Below are 10,892 nucleotides of genomic sequence, written 5' to 3' on the forward strand. Positions count from 1 at the left end.
AGAGAGAGAGAGAGAGAGAGAGAGAGAAAATCGGTTAATTACAGATCAAAGAATCAACCACCAAAAAATAAGAGAACAAAGAAAAAATGAAAAATAAATGAATAAACAAATACCTTTATTACATTCAATAACAACTGAACACCACAACCAATAAACAAACAGAAAAAAAAGTGAACAAATACATCAAAATCAATAACACCGAACATGGAAGATGATAGAAAGATAAAAGGACGACAAATTAAAACTCCCACTAACACAGAGAGAACCTACAGGAACGTAAACACAAACTAGAAATGACGACTAAACCACCTCTGATCTGAAAACTTATAATGACGGCGAGTTAGATCTTGTTAACTTGAATCTCTGGTCCGTATCTGAAGGAGGCAAGGGAACTAACTGGAGACTCATTAGGTTGTTAGAGGAAAGACCACGAGGAAGGAAAAATATCTACCAGCGAAGGACGGGTAAAGTATTAGGTGGCGTGGGGATATAAGGAATGGTTATAAGATTTCTTTTCAGAGGGGAGGAGGAGAAGGAGGAGGAGGAGGAAGAGGCAGCGGAAAGTAAGAGGTAAAGGAGAAGAAGGGGACGTAAAAGGAAAAAGGTGGCTTATAATACTGTCCAGGGCAAATTATGGTAAATAGTTTTGGGATAATGTACAGTAATGGGAGAAGGAGATAGTGTGGGTGATGTAGTGGAGGTTAATCATGATACATATAGGAAAAAATAATGGGGGAAGTGAAAACTGAACCTCTATCACTGAAACGTATCTAGAATCCTTCAATTTTGATGAATTGTTCTGGTCTTTTCTTCCTTTTATCTCAGAACTAGCATTCCAAGGGCATTTTTTTATACTGGTTTCAGCATCCCTTAGGCAAAACAAACTCATTTTTAACAAACCAAATGCTTATAATGAGGAGGAATGTAACAAGCAGACATCAACCAATTCCTCCATCAAACTACAACAGCACCACACCACACCACACCACACCACACCACACCTCACCTCACCACATCACACCAGCCTTTTTTAACCAAAGACTACTACACAATCTAAGTACTGACAGGCCAAAGGTTAGGGTTAATTATGAGAGAGAGAGAGAGAGAGAGAGAGAGAGAGAGAGAGAGAGAGAGAGAGAGAGAGAGAGAGAGAGAGAGAGAGAGAGAGAGAGAGAGAGACAGAGAGACAGAGAGACAGAGAGAGAGAGAGACAGACAGACAGAGACAGACAGACAGACAGACAGACAGACAAAAAGACAAAAAGACACAGAGCGATAAACAAACAGACAGAGAAAATTAGAGATAAACAAAAACGAGAGCGAGGAACAGAATGACAGACAGAGACAGAAAAATCAACACAAATGAATAAAAAATACAACACTTAATTAAAAGAGCTGGCTTAACGCGGGACAGTGGCGGGAGATAACAAGAGGAGCAGAGCCACGCGAAGGTGACTAGAGAGGGAGAGGAACAGGGACGAAGGGAGGGAGACAAACCGAGTACCAGAGAATGAAAAAAAAAATAAAAGGAGGGATGCTGATACTCAAGGCAGGAGGGGGAGGAAATTTCAAGGTGTTTACACATAATTTATTTCCTCACTTTGCGCAGGCCGAGGCACTTTATTTGCGACTACCTGCCTTCGTGCACACCTGAGGGAGGGAGGGAGAGAAGGCGGGAAGGAGTGAGAGAAGGAGGGAGGGAGGGAAAGAAAGAAGAGTGGATGCTTAAGAGAAAAAGCAAGCAAGTGTTGAGAGGAGAAAAAAAGTGTAGAGAGAATGAAAGATTGAATGAATGAATGAATAAATGAAAGAATGAATGAAAGAAGGAAGAAAGGAAGGATGGATGAAAAGATAAGAGTAAAGACTGGATGGAATGGGAGTGCAGGGAGCGAAAGAGGGCATGGATGAAGGGAGGAAAGGAGGGAGAGAAGAGATGAGGGAGAAAGAAGGGTGATAAAAAGGAAACTAGGGCAAATCGCGGCAGAGGAAAAGAGGAAAGGAGGAAAGGAGAGATGCTACATGAAAGAGGGAGTAGCGAGAGAAAAAAAAAAAGAAGAGGAAGATAAGAGTGAAGGAAGGAAAGGACCACAAAATAAGATAAGCAAGAAAGAAGAAGGAAGCAAGAAGGAAAGGAGAACTAACAACTTCTACGATCGTCATTTTTTTCCTCTGCCTGGACTAGCGCGATGGAAATTCAGTAAATATGACGACAGGAAGGAAAGGCGCGGCGCTTCCTGGAACGAAGATTCTAAAAGCGACTCAGATGTTGTTGTTGTCGTTGTTGTTGTTGTTGTTCTTTTCGTTGTTGTTAAATATATGGTTGCTATTATTATTGTCGGTGGTGGTGGTAGTGGTGGTGGTGTTTGTAGTGGTGAAAGTGGTAGTGGCTGGGACGTGTTGGTGTGTTTGGATTCACCACAAAATATTCATGCAACAAAATTCAGCACTCAGAGCCGAGGCAAGAGTGAGCCAGCCGCCTGTCCACGCCTTCACCCTCCTCTCTCTCGTGTGGCAAAAGTGGGCCATCAAGGGGCACTCTCAAGCAGGCAGCTTGGCACTACTTGCATGGTAGCACCTTTCTCTCTCTCTCTCTCTCTCTCTCTCTCTCTCTCTCTCTCTCTCTCTCTCTCTCTCTCTCTCTCTCTCTCTCTCCACCCACATGAAAAGTAGTACTCAATATTTGAATAGAAAAAACTCCACAATTCAATTATGAAATTAAGTAATTTAAAGAAGTGTATTTGCATAACTCTCCATTCTCATTATATTCGTCCACCCCAACACACAAACACTCACCCACCCACCCAACCATCAGCCCACCCACCCACCTATCTACACACACACACACACACACACACACACACACACACACACACACACGTCCATATTATTCACCAGCGATAATCAAACTTTTTTTAGCGTTCACTGTGCCATACAATGATACAATTTTGTTATTCAGAAAAAGTTGCAATTATTCCGCAGCACCGCCTTGGGCACCTCGTCTCCTGAAGAGGATCTCGGCGGGGAAGGGTGGCAAGGGAGCGGCGGGTGGGAGGGCGAGGAAGTCACTGGAGAGCCTGTGGCAGTAGTGACGCGAGGGCGGGACGGCGAAGCGCGCGGAGCAAACACCCTTCTTGCACACTGCCAGAAACCACACTGACAAAGCGGTGCCGTCCTCGCCTTCACTAGGCAAGGCGAGCTACCACCACCATCACCACCGCCAGGAGCACCACCACGCCCACCGCCTCACGGGTCACACACCTACCAGTCACCAACGCTCCATAATAGGCTTAGCATCTCGCACCTTTTTTTTTTTCCTGTCTGTATCAAGAGGACCGTGACCGTACCAAGAGGAATAAAGGCATATCAAGAGTACTCTGGGCGCCAATTTTCCTCTCCCTCATTTCCATTAAGCCATCACCAACACTATTACCTCGCGCGACCTCCACTCTTATCACCAGCACAATGAATCACGACCACCACCACCACCACCACCACCACCACTACCTTCACCACCATTACCATAAATCAAAAGTACCTCATGTCATTACTGCCTCTATTTATCAACACCACCATCACCACCACCACCATCATCACCACCACCATCAATAAAGTTCATCACCAGTTTGTACCACCACCAACAAACGCACCACCTTTCACTATCAAAACTCATCACCACCACTTTACTTCACAATGACCACCGCAATTCACAACTTTGTATCATCACCACCACCACCACCACCACCACCACCACCACCACCACCATACCACGCTTCCCCCCCTACCGGACATTGCCTACACGTAAACGCCATCACCGCCGCTTTTACTGGTGTTGTTCTTACGTTCGTGGTCAAGTATTTCCTCCAGCCCACTAAGCCAGGAAACTTTACGCCCTTCCACCCTCTCTCTCTCTCTCTCTCTCTCTCTCTCTCTCTCTCTCTCTCTCTAGCGGTTACTCACTTCTTTAGCACATCCAGTCATCAATTTCTTTAATTCTGCCTCGTTCTTCGTGTTTTTTTTTTTTACTTTCTTCTTCATTCTCAATTTATCATTCATTTTTCACATCCATAAGTTTTCTTTTCCAAGTCTTCTCTTATTTATCATTTCTTACTGAGCTACTCCTCTCTCTCTCTCTCTCTCTCTCTCTCTCTCTCTCTCTCTCTCTCTCTCTCTCTCTCTCTCTCTATTTATCTCTTTCCCATGCAAATGTTTCCTTTCAAGAGAGAAAAGCACAAAGAATCTTGAATCAGCTAAGTAAAGAAAGATACAGAGAGAGAGAGAGAGAGAGAGAGAGAGAGAGAGAGAGAGAGAGAGAGAGAGAGAGAGAGAGAGAGAGAGAGAGAGAGAGAGCAGCAAACCAGAGCAGAAATAAATTGCGCTATAAAAACTAGAGAGAGAGAGAGAGAGAGAGAGAGAGAGAGAGAGAGAGAGAGAGAGAGAGAGAGAGAGAGAGAGAGAGAGAAAATATCGCAGCAATTTACAACCACGATGAACGGAACAACGCTAATGCCTTTGGGTCAATTTATCATCACTGAGATAAGGGATCATTGAGCAGCCACACACACACACACACACACACACACACACACACACACACACACACACACACACACACACACAAATGGGTTACGGATCTAGCAAATAAGAAGAGGGATCCTTCAGTGTGTGTGTGTGTGTGTGTGTGTGTGTGTGTGTGTGTGTGTGTGTGTGTGTGTGTGTGTGTGTGTGTGTGTAAAGGTATATGGATATAAATAGATAAAAACATACATAAATAGATAGAAAGACATACATAGAGAGAGAAAGAGAGACAGATAGCTAAATACACTGACAAACAAACAGGCAGACAAACAGACAGCCTAACACACAAACAGATACACACACACACACACACACACACACACACACACACACACACTCTCCTCTCTTCGCCAAACGCCAGGACAGAAGAACTAGAGAATTCACCTTCCAGCACAGACGAGTCCTGAGGCGCTTTTTGGACTTTTCGCTCCTTACCACGCCACACTGGGCCAGGGACGCGCTGTGGCTGCCAATTCCATTACGCTGCGTCACCACGTCTTCCATAACCCATGATAGCTAAAGTGACCGCCAAAGAGAGCGCCAACAAGAGATATGCAAACTAGACAGGGCCAACAAGAGCACTAGACACCATCAATAAGGGGTCACAAATACTCACAATCTTCCATAGATATAAAAGAATCATATTTCCAAATTGTGAAGCGGTTATGGTGACTTCTAATAAGATTTAATGGTAGTTAATTAGACTTTAAGTGGTGTTTTTTTTATGAGTTATTGATAGTAGAGTATGTATTTATAAATTGGGAAAAACACTTGAAAACAGGACTGTAGCCATCTGCGTGTCCTTTGAAAATAATAGTGTTAGAGAGAGAATAAAAATCTAAATACAGAATCAAGTCTTGAATACGCATGGAAGCTCTACAGGAAGTTGAGCCATGCTGGAGTTAATGGTGGATTTTGGCGGGAAAACCGAGGGTAAAACGCCAATTTGTGAAGGGAATTCGTTAGTTGCATTCTTTCCTCCGTAGAGTCAAGACAGTCAGCTTTAATCACAAATTCCTGCTCGTGATTCAACTACGGTAATGAATGAGTGGTAGAGAATACTGTTTGAAGAATTAATACGTATATATGTGTAGCACGAGGAGCTAAGAGACTTTTGAGGTACTGGCGCAGGAAAGGGAAAGGTCAATATGTACTACTGAGCGCAATTTTGTGCTGCCGTCAATAAGCTTGCATGTGCACACGTAATATATAACGCACTCACACTCACACACACACACACACACACACACACACACACACACACACACACACACACACACACACACACCCATCCCCTTCACAAGCACACAACATCCTCCCACATACAACCCTTTCCACCCACACACACACGTACACACACACACACACACACACACACACACACACACACACACACACACACACACACACACACACACACACACACACACACACACACACACACACACACACACACACACACACACACACACACACACACACACACACACACACACACACACACACACACCATAACTCCAAGCGATATGAAAGCAACTCAAAAATACGTAAGGCAAACAAACACACTTTTTCCAAGACCACGCTCCCGCTGCTGCTGCTGCTGCTGGTGCTACCCCCGCCCCACGAGCCAGCGCATCCTTAAGGCCTGCCTCCAGTAACCTTTGATCTTTTCGCCCTATGAACAATGGCCTGCGAACTGAATACTACTTCCTGCTTAAAAAAAAAAAAAAGAGGAGTAGCAATTCAACATTAATTCTGATTCTGGGCTCGTTTCTGAATGGAAAAGAAATAAATATACGAAAAATTGCAGAACCAAAGTGATAAGAATGAGAAAATTCCAGGGAGAGAGAGAGAGAGAGAGAGAGAGAGAGAGAGAGAGAGAGAGAGAGAGAGAGAGAGAGAGACGATATACAACACGGAAACAATTAGATTAAATGAAAAAAAAAATAAGGGGAGAGGGGAAAATTGTAAAAAGACAATAAGAAAATATAGGAGACACTGAGAAAGGGAACATACTATCGGGGAGAGAGAGAGAGAGAGAGAGAGAGAGAGAGAGAGAGAGAGAGAGAGAGAGAGAGAGAGAGAGAGAGAGAGAGAGAGAGAGAGAGAGAGAGAGAGAGAGAGAGAGAGAGAGAGAGAGAGAGAGAGAGAGAGAGAGAGAGAGAGAGAGAGAGAGAGAGAGAGAGAGAGAGAGAGAGAGAGAGAGAGAGAGAGAGAGAGAGAGAGAATACAAGAAAAGTAGTCAGCGAAAAAAAAAAAGATAGCTTGGAGTGATTATTCTTCAGCTAATCACACATTCTATTCTAAGCGGCTTAAAATTGCAATACTTTATAATCCAAGCAATTTTCTATACCTATCCGTGCATTATATAGAGCTAATCTTCTACCGGATAGACAGTCGGAATGGTGGGATGAGATTTGTCTTTCATGATTTTTTCGACCTGTTTCATTGTTCCTTCCTGGTAACGCTTGTCAATTAAACTCACTTCCGCACATTATAATTGTCTACCATTAACTCGACTTAACGTGCCGGATGTGAGCTTAATCAATCATCAACAAGTCGATTAGTCAACTTCATTAAGTAATCTACGCGTGTGGCAAGATAATGGAACACAACACCCATCCTATCTATGAGAGGAAGAAGCACTATCGAGTCACAATGAACCAGGAGAGGCAGCGAGCCAATAAATGGAAGTCACGGCCTCACTGCACCACACAATCAGAGGCGGTCCAGGCCACGCTCCACCAGCCAATGACGCTCACAGACTCAAAATGAACCCAGTGATCATTGGCTAATTTCTACAAAGACAGAAGACCACCCTCGTAATTATCCCAGCGTGGTTAGGTGTGATAGAGTGGTGGGATGAGAGGTTACATGCACAAGTACGTAACACAAACATTCCCACCGCCAACACTTTGCTCTCTCACCACATTAATTTGCCTTCTCAAGAGGGATTTTTTTCTTATCACTAATATAGAAAACTTGCTAATTTGTCACGAATTGTAAATAACACCTTTAAAACCTGAGAAACTTCAACTAGAGCCTTTTAAATGACTGTAGTTGAAGATTAAGGGCAAAATTGCTTCAGAATGTAGTCTTTTAGAAATATGTGCTGCTTCCATTTGTGTCTGGTGAAGTGTACGAGTAATATGTAATGAAGTAAAGGTGAAGGACTAATGCGGCAGAACGGTCACAGGTAAAGGTAATAGCTACACAAACCCATATTAACAAACCCACCTGCCGCGTCCATCAGGTATACAGTCAGGTGAGGAGCCAGAGGTGTGAGAACATAGAGGAATGGAAGTCACAAAATAGAGGCACCGTTCTCCTCATACCCTATTTAATACAACCACCTGCTGCTCTTATCTACAGTGCTCTAAGGTTGTCACGCAAGTCAACCACCACCACCACCACCACCACCACCACTATTACTACTACTACTAGAAGCACATAATGACGACAGTGAAGATAACCAAGAAGAATTGTAAAAGATAACAATATTCTGTTGCAACTATCGAGCATTTTATTCGTATTTGTTCAAGCTACGTAAGTAAAAGTAAATGAGAAGGTAGACGCAATTTTACGATTAACCCCTTCAGTATCATGACGCGTTTCAATATTCATTCTATTTATCATTTGGTCATTTTATACACCTTCAAAAATTCATGTGGTGGATTAAAAATAGTGAAGGTTCTGGTCAATAATTTTCGGATCTCCGTAGACTCTTCCTAATGTGAATAAAATAGTCTAATCGTACACAAATTTCAAGGTAGGAATATGTCCCAGTACTGAAGGGGTTAAGAGAGAGAGAGAGAGAGAGAGAGAGAGAGAGAGAGAGAGAGAGAGAGAGAGAGAGAGAGAGAGTCCACAAACACCAAGACGAACCTGAAGTTGAGGAAGTTAGAGCGAGCGACCTAAGGAGGCACTGTTGGCAAGCGCGGTGCTGCAGGAAATGGTGGATCAAGTGAGGAGAGGAGAGAGACAGATCAAGGCTGGAGTCTGGACAAGGTGATTACACTTCAGAAAACATGCAGGAGACTACAGTGAAGAAGAAAAAGAAGAAGAAGAAGAAGAAGAAGAAGAAGAAGAAGAAGAAGAAGAAGAAGAAGAAGAAGAAGAAGAAGAAGAAGAAGAAGAAGAAGAGGAAGAAGAAGAAAAAGAAGAAGACAAGGAATATAAAGGAATACAAAGGAAAGCCAAACAGCAACATACCTGTTGGTCCTTTCGAGGCTGTTTGGTAACTACTAACTGGCTACAGATAAGAGAGACAGGACAGTACAGGAGAAGGAAGGAGGAGGAGGAGGAGGAGGAGGAGGAGGAGGAAGAGGAAGAGGAAGAGGAGGAGGAGGAGGAGGAGGAGGAGGAGGAGGAGGAGAAAAAAGAAGAGAGAGAGAGAGAGAGAGAGAGAGAGAGAGAGAGAGAGAGAGAGAGAGAGAGAGAGAGAGAGAGAGAGAGAGATGTGGGGACTGGATGGCTGAGACGACTGTACTGAAGTGACTATAAGTAGGAAACTTCAGTACATAAAACTTCCGTAAAGAATTAGTACTAAAAGAACGAGAGAAAAACACGAGAGGAATTACTGAGAGGCGTCTGGTAAAGGAAGAAAACAAAAAAAGAACAAAAAAATATATATAGGATTTAAAGTTAGTGGAGGTGATCGCGGTGGTGACTGTTGGGGACTTCAAGGAAAGAAAGTAAAAGAGATCAAAATACATATTAATCCCTTTAGTACCATGACGCATTTCCACATTCATTCTGCTTACTATCTGGTGATTTTATACAGCTTCGGAAATCTAGTTGGGGAATTGAAATAGTGAAGACTGTGGCCATTAATCTTCTGACCTCCATAGACCCTTCCTAATGTCAATAAAATGGTCTAATGTTACACAAATCTCAAGGTAAAAATGACTTCCAGTATTGAAGAGGTTAAGATGAAAACAACAAAAGTCTTCGAGCGGGTACAAAGTGGTGAAGAAACGGCTGAAGGGAAACTGAAGGGTCAAGGGAAAAGCAATACCAAGAATGACACAACAGAAATACCACGATGAAAAATAATACATGAAAAACATTGATGTCAGGGAGAATACACGCAGCCTGTCACCGGTTCCCTTCCTTCCCTTCATCTCATCTTTCTTCTTTCCCTTCAGGTCCTCTCCTCTCTTCTCTCCTCTTTATCTTCCTCCTACTCAACCTTCCTTCCCTTTATCCCTTTTCCTTCCTTCCCTTCAATTCCTTTCCTCTCTTTTCTTTTCTTCATCTCTCTCCTATTCCAACTTCTTTCAATTTATCACTTTCCTTCCCCTTCAGCTTCCTTCCTTTCATTCTCCTCTCTTCATCTCCCTCCTATTCAACCTTTCCATTTATCTCTTTTCCCTTTCCTTCTCTTCAACTCCTTTCCTTTTCTTCCTTCTCTTCATCTCCCTCCTGTTCAAACTTCCTTTTCCTTTATCGCTTTTCCTTTACTTCCTTTCAATTCCTTTCCTTCTTTTCTTCTCTTCATCTACCTCTTCTTGAACTCATTTATTTTCATCTCCGTTCTCTTTCATCACGTCAGCCCCATTCCCTACCTTTCCTTCTTTTCCCTCCTCCATTTATGTTTTTCCTTCATTTCCTTCAACTCCATTACTCTCTTTCCTTCTCCTCATCTCCCTCCTCTCCAAGTTTCCTTCGTTTCAACTCCCTTTCCTTTCTTCTCTTCATCTAACTCGCTTCTCTTCCTTCATTTGAGCTCCTTTTCCTACCATTCCTTCCCTTCCCTCACTTCATCTCCTTACCTTCCCTTCCTTCTAGTCAGCAGTCTCTGGAGGGTTGGCCCAGCGCAAAGCCCCGCACGACGGCTGACAGGTACATTTTGCTGCCTCCCTTTGTGCGGTTTCCCAGGGAGGAGGAGGGTACGAAAAACGGGCAGGAAGCGCCGTAAATCAGTCCTTTCCGCTAATAGGTTCCTAAGAGGCATGTGAAGGGTGTACTCTGGTTACCTTTCCTCCACTTCAAAATACAAGAGGAAAAGTGTACGTAAAGGAACACAGTAACTGGATGCATCGACTTCATTTTTTGCATCAGGGAATATTAGGGGAAAAAAAGGAAAAAAAAAACAATCAAGGGTGAGATAATATATTTTTGAACTGCCACATGTAGACCTGATGGCTTCCTGTAGCTTCCTTTACTTACATGCGTTCTTATGTGTTTATTTGAGGAAGGTACCAAATTTCTCTTACACTTCCATGATAATTATTTACCGTAGTAATAAAAGCTCTTAATAAATTTTAAGAGAACTGGCAACCCGTGAGTCACTTTTCTTTCCATTTTTTTTTTTTT

At 43.1% G+C, this 10,892-nt stretch overlaps 1 protein-coding gene across 17 annotated transcripts in view; it reads right to left on the reverse strand.

Annotated features, from left to right (window-relative positions):
• Positions 1–10,892, reverse strand: part of LOC123519872 (potassium channel subfamily T member 2-like) — a 624,454-nt gene that overhangs the window by 516,444 nt on the left and 97,118 nt on the right. Inside the window, exon 1 of one of the 17 annotated variants that reach the window (XM_045281495.1) lies at positions 2,994–3,239. The exons of the other annotated variants lie outside the window; for them this stretch is intronic. The gene's annotated coding sequence lies outside the window, so the exon portion shown is untranslated. Of the gene's footprint in view, positions 1–2,993; positions 3,240–10,892 lie in introns of those variants that run through there. 17 annotated transcript variants of the gene reach the window in all.

The sequence above is a fragment of the Portunus trituberculatus genome, chromosome 46 (genome assembly GCF_017591435.1).
Source record: "Portunus trituberculatus isolate SZX2019 chromosome 46, ASM1759143v1, whole genome shotgun sequence".
NCBI lineage: Eukaryota > Metazoa > Arthropoda > Malacostraca > Decapoda > Portunidae > Portunus > Portunus trituberculatus.